We start from the raw sequence: 6,000 nt of genomic DNA, 5'->3' as shown, positions 1-6,000 counted from the left end.
ATACGAAATCGCATAACTTCCTAAATGTTAAGTCTTCATTAAAATTGTCTTTCTTTATATCTATTAATATTACGGATGCCACCTTTTGACTAGTGTTATATTATAATTTGGAGATCTATGGTTCTTTTAATATCAAAGGTCTTACTACTTTACTGGAAATTGATAACTATATACTGCCGAAAGTAACTTTCTTGTAATATACTCTCTCAGGTAGTCAAAAGGTCAGATTCAGTTAGAGACGTCCAGCATTATAAAATTGTTACCATCCTGTATTGTATTCTCTAAAAGAAAGGTCAGATTTGACTCACTTACCGGCAATTTCTTTTTGAAACTAAAGAAAAATATATATTCAAAGTCAATAAAATTTGAAATAATTAATCTCACATTTTTTCCTTCAAGAATTGAAGATTTCTGAAGAGGCAATATAGTAGACATATATTTTGCACGATTCTGCTTTCTCAAGTAACAAAATTATTATTATTATATACACGGATGGCAAACTTTTTTTCACACTCTATTAAACGATATTTGAATAAAAGTTATCGCGATCATAATACACACACAGAGTAGAGTGGGACTATTCCGTCATTTTCAACCTTAAAGTAATATAAAATTTACAGACACAAACGATATCTTTTTGCAGTAACGTGCTTATACTACCTTATACAATCATGATTGCTTCTTCAGAGCACAAGTATGACCTTTAAATGTTCAGTATACACTGCTCAGAAACATAAATAATATCGTAAGAAATGGACGAAATAGTCCCGCTGTACTCTATGTTTATGTATTCATACATGTTAATTTACGCTTATCGTTCATGTCAATTGTACACAAGCATCGCATTTGAATTAATCATTTTCTATAAAGAAAAAGGAAAAGGATAATTTTTTTTTCGAAAAGTTGTAAACTTTTAAATAATTCTCGTTAATGAATGCAATAACCGATGTACGTATAAGTTTGAGCAAAAAATTATAAAGCTATTTATAAATGAATTAATTTAGTTATAAATGTTTGCACACATATACATCCAAAGTGAATCGAAAACATTGAAAAGTTATAGTTTTTATCATAACCTTTTACATTACAAGGTATACGGATTAAGACACGTATCTTGAAATTTCTCAACAAACATAACTTTCTCGCAATATTGCAACAATCACAAATAGGTGTTTGTAACATTAAAAAGATTTCCGTATAAATCGTAGATATTATAATCTATAAACGGTATGTTTAAATATACACTTGAAAAAAAGATTTATGGTCGAACAGCAAGAACTGTCTACCTAAATCAATATTAATGAATAGGTCACGAAAAAAAAAAGAGACCAGTCTTTTTTGAAAAATGCACATTCACAGTGTCGGACAATTGGTATCTTCTGAAAATAGGAAACAAGAAAAGGGTGTCGCGGTCCGCGACATTGGTTGAAGCGGCACGATATAAACGTAGAGGGTGGAGAGAAGGAGAGGGAGGGAGGGAGGGAGGGAGAGAGAGAGAGAGAAGCAAACAAGTACGGTTGTACGCGAGGGACAGTAGGAGGGGATGACGGTGGAGAAACCGAGATGGAAGAGTGGGGAAAGGAAGGAGAGTGATTCGCACATGAGTGAGAGAACGAAAGAGGGAGAAGCACACACACACACACACACAGAGCGAGAGAGAGAAGGCAGGTTAAAACGCTACGAGGGTGAGCGAGTGAACAGCCTTCATGAAGAAAGAGGTGCGCGCTACTAACTTGGACGAAGAAGCTGTGAGATGGAGGGGTATGTATGAAGGCTTAAGAGAGGGAATCTTAGGAGGGGCGCCTATAACGTCACGGCGCATTCACTCACCGGCCGTCGCCGACGCCGCTGTGTGTGGCACACGCAATCCGCCACGATACGGTCAGTTCTCTCTCGACCACCCCCTCGTGCGCTGTGGCGCGCACCCACGCGCTTCCCTCCTGCGTGAGATACGCGTAACCCCGCACTGTCCCCGCAATCCTTCACCCTCTGCGCGTCGCGGAGTGAATTTTCCCTCCCCCCTGTGGTGTCCCGGAGCGACTTTGTGAAAGTTGAAAGCCCAGTGTGTTTACTCGCGCGGTGTTTACTCGGTAGTACATGCGGCGGGGAGTTAACGCGAGATCTCTCTCGTACACGCTGAAAGTGTTCGCAATTTGCGCTTACCGATTGTTTTGGTGCGGTGTTCGAAAAACGTGTCGCGCACGTGTATAGCGCCAGAATACTTTTGCGAAAAACCTGTCACGTGTGACGCATCACCGACGCCGCGCCGATGTTGCCGGTGGTTACCCCTTTTGTGATCTCTTCGCTTTACGGTGGGTGACAGTGAAGAATCAGCTGATCGCTGATTTGATTTAAAGGCGCAGTGCTCCCTTTTTTTCGTACATTTTCTCTCTCTCTCCCCCTCTCTGTCTCGTTCGTGGTATTTAATGATGCCGAAGATCTCTTTAGTGTTGCAATCGGCGTGTCTTTGCTTGTCAGTTGGTAGGTGTGAGACTAATGTGATTTTAGTGGATTGGACCTTTGTGAATTCGAATCTCGTCATTTTTTTTCACAGTGCAAAGATCTCGTCATTTAGCTTTCCATAATACAAGTGTCGAAGTTGTCTTCATTCAGGAATTATACGTATCTCTTTGTTACGCATACTCGTCTCTCTTAAATCGCGATGTTTCTTCTGCGATTTTTTCTTCGTGCAATTCTTTGTTTTGAATTAACGGAGTGAGTGCCGGAGCAAGTGAGGGAAAAATTCCTGTTTTTCTAATTTCTTTTTACATAGATTCATTACTCGTCCCTTTTTTCTTCGTTTCATCTTTTACCCTAACACACACGTAATCACAATAGAGACGTATTTATTGTTCTGGAAACACGTCTTTCCATTCTTCCCGCGCAAATTCCCGCGTCGTCGTTGACCATAGAATTGCGCGCGTGATCCAATGAATCCTTCGGAACCCCTATCGTACCTTCGGAATTCTGCGAGAATGCCATGAGACTCCGAAGATGACCTTCGAAGGTATTGTTTGGTGATGTGACGATGATAGAACCATTGTATATGCCTGCGTGCTCCGGATTGCTGATGACGCGAGTGCTCAGATCTAATACGTAAATTGCATCGACGGTGCATTGTCTTCCTGCACGTGTTTTTCCGACTTTAAAGTGATGTTCTCTGCGCGACTTTGAAAGTTTGAAATGCCGTTCTTTCTGCACGGCGAATAAAATTGGCAAACGCTCCAACTCGATTATTTCAACGAGACTTCTTAAGTACATTGCTCATGTTTGGGAAGGACAAGGCTTTTCTCGAGTTCTATGCCCTCTCACCGGCTTGGAGAATTCTAATTTGGAATTGAACGGGTTGTATTAACGAAGAGGATTTGTGTTCTATACGCCAAGGGATTGAACTCACGAGATCTAATCGTGGAGATCTATAAGAGTTCCGAGTGGAGATCGGACCAGTCATGCGAGACCGGTGCTTTAATCCTCTGCTAGCAGAATCTATTGTTTGGATTTGTGTGATGATCGCATCCGAGCTTCGCTGCATATCTGGTATTTATGATTGCAAGCCATGAGTCAATTTTAAATGGACGTTTATGATGTTATCAGTAAATTGTAAAGTAGTCTACATACATTTTCGAGCATAACGTGTGTGAACTCTGACAAAAAAGAACGAGATTTAAAAAATGAAAGAAACTATGCACAGTCATTTACGTAGACTTTTTTATTCAATGAACGCTCGTGACCGAATGGGGTTGTGTTTACTGTATTTAATAGAATATATTTTGTTACTTTTTGGGAGAAAAAAACATTTGATATAAATATATACTTGATTATTATTGTCTATGTTTTTGTCAATTTTTTAAATATTTCATAGTTTTGTCAAATTCAACAAAACTGCAATTTGTGAAACATCGAGAAATATTTTGTGGTAGTTAGACAATGGTACGTTTTGACCAGTAAAGGAATGTAGGTACCTTGCACGTTCCGGTTTGTAAAGAAATGTATTCCTTGTATTTGGAACAAAAGAATTCTGAGAAATGTTTTAAAGTGCGGATAGAAAATGTGGAAAATCCATACGTTTGAAGAAGCTATATAAGTACATATTATAAAGTCTTTTAAAATAATAATAGTTTTATCCAATGTAGACTTGTTACTTTCTTCCACATTGTTTTCCGCCAGATTTATAGTTGAAAAGCGATTTGCTCAGGAACGATTGCAACAACTTTCTCACATATGTATTTCTTAGACATCAAAATTATGACAAGGTTAGAAATCTGATCTTCTCGACCGGATTATCGCGTATATTAACTATTATGAAAATTTAAAATTTCGTATATATAGTTGGCCATCGTGATAGGATACTGTTTCATTGTTCCGTTTTTATCGCATAACAAAATCGTTACTGTATGCCAAGTTTGTTCAATTCGAGCTTTGGGGCCAAAACGCAAAGTCATCGACGCAAAAAAAAATCAATATGGATAAGATTTCGGAGACTGTAAAGTGTTGATACGCGTCTAAGCGGCGCTTATAGTCCATGAAATCTTTATCGTGTTAAATTTTTTGCGTTGATGGCTTTGCGTTTCGGCTTCGGAGCTCAAATTGGACAGGCCTGCTCTATACTATAGCCAATCAACAGGCTTGAAAAATCTATTGTGCACGACAAAAATATAATTCGCTTAGGCTAGTTTCGTTTCATGCACATATAGCATTCTTAGAATTATTTTATTCTTGTTGTTTATTAAATGTCAAATAAGGACAAATAATTTTCACAGATGTTGCGAGCACCAATTAGAATGTAACTCTATATGCTCACTTAAATCTCAAGTTGAATCTAGAGATGAGCCGAATTTCTTCACAAGTGCGATCTCTGCATGTGGACGCAGAAAATAATTTCATTGCTCGCGAAAATCGCGGATCGCGGGTATTCCTCCTCTTTTCCGTATAAATCGTCGTCTCGTCTGATGAGAAATTTCGGACTTTACGTATCATTAGACTGGGTCCACAACCTCGCTTTAAGAGGCTCTAAGCCGTAATGCCGTAAGAAATTGACCAATCGCAGTCGATTATTTTTCTCGCATTCAACTATGATTGGTCAATTTCTTACGGATTAGGCCCTCTTAAAAGCGAGGTTGTGGACACAGTCTTATGACTAATAGTGCTCGCGTATAACGCACAACGCGTCTTGTTGAGACGCGGAAATGAAAATGGAAGATGATGCGTGAGAGTAACTAGTAGTCGACGTAAATCCGCGCTTTTTCCGAACACGTGCGAGTTTGACAACAAACTTGCGGAGAGTTTTCGACGGCGCACAGTGACGTATCCCGGACCGGCGGTTCCCTGGGAGGACACGCTCCGTGTGAATTACGATCAATGAGAAGAGAAAAGTATTTTTCTCCTCTTACACAGGGTACTTCTTGTCAAAGAAAAATAACGGGTTTTTTAATGCCGCTTTCACGCGCGCGCCGATTTTACGCTCGCCGTCGTGAATTAAAAGCAGTAGGTCGAAAAGCCAGCTCGATTACTTGATTGCGACTGCGTGACATTAGAATCCGATTCATGTTCACAACGCTCATGAACATCACTGTCCTTGTTTAATAAACAATTAAACTTGTTGTTTAATAAACAACAAGGATGAAATGACTCTTAAACGTTAGGAGCGTGAATTGGATAGCAGCCCACAGATCTCGTTGTTTATTTGCATTTTATTGTTATTTGCAGTTTATGTGCTTATCTCGTTGTTATTAATCATCGTTTGTTGTATGCCTATACCTCAATCGTCTACAAGAATAACTTTACGATCGCAAGAATGCTTGGCAATTAATTATTCGTTGGTATAGAGAGAACGCTTTTATTAATTGCTCGTTTAGCGCCGATAGTGTCGTAATGATTCTGACGGTAGGTGATTGACAACGGCAGGAATGTGGGTGAAACTACTCCTCTACTCTCTGTTTTGATACCGCGATTCTATTTTTCGAGATTTTTGAAGTCGCGTGGTACTATCGAGATATTCGT

Source organism: Cyphomyrmex costatus, unplaced genomic scaffold (genome assembly GCF_001594065.2).
Source record: "Cyphomyrmex costatus isolate MS0001 unplaced genomic scaffold, Ccosl1.0 scaffold112, whole genome shotgun sequence".
NCBI classification, from domain to species: domain Eukaryota; kingdom Metazoa; phylum Arthropoda; class Insecta; order Hymenoptera; family Formicidae; genus Cyphomyrmex; species Cyphomyrmex costatus.
Note: the sequence above shows the minus strand (reverse complement) of the source record.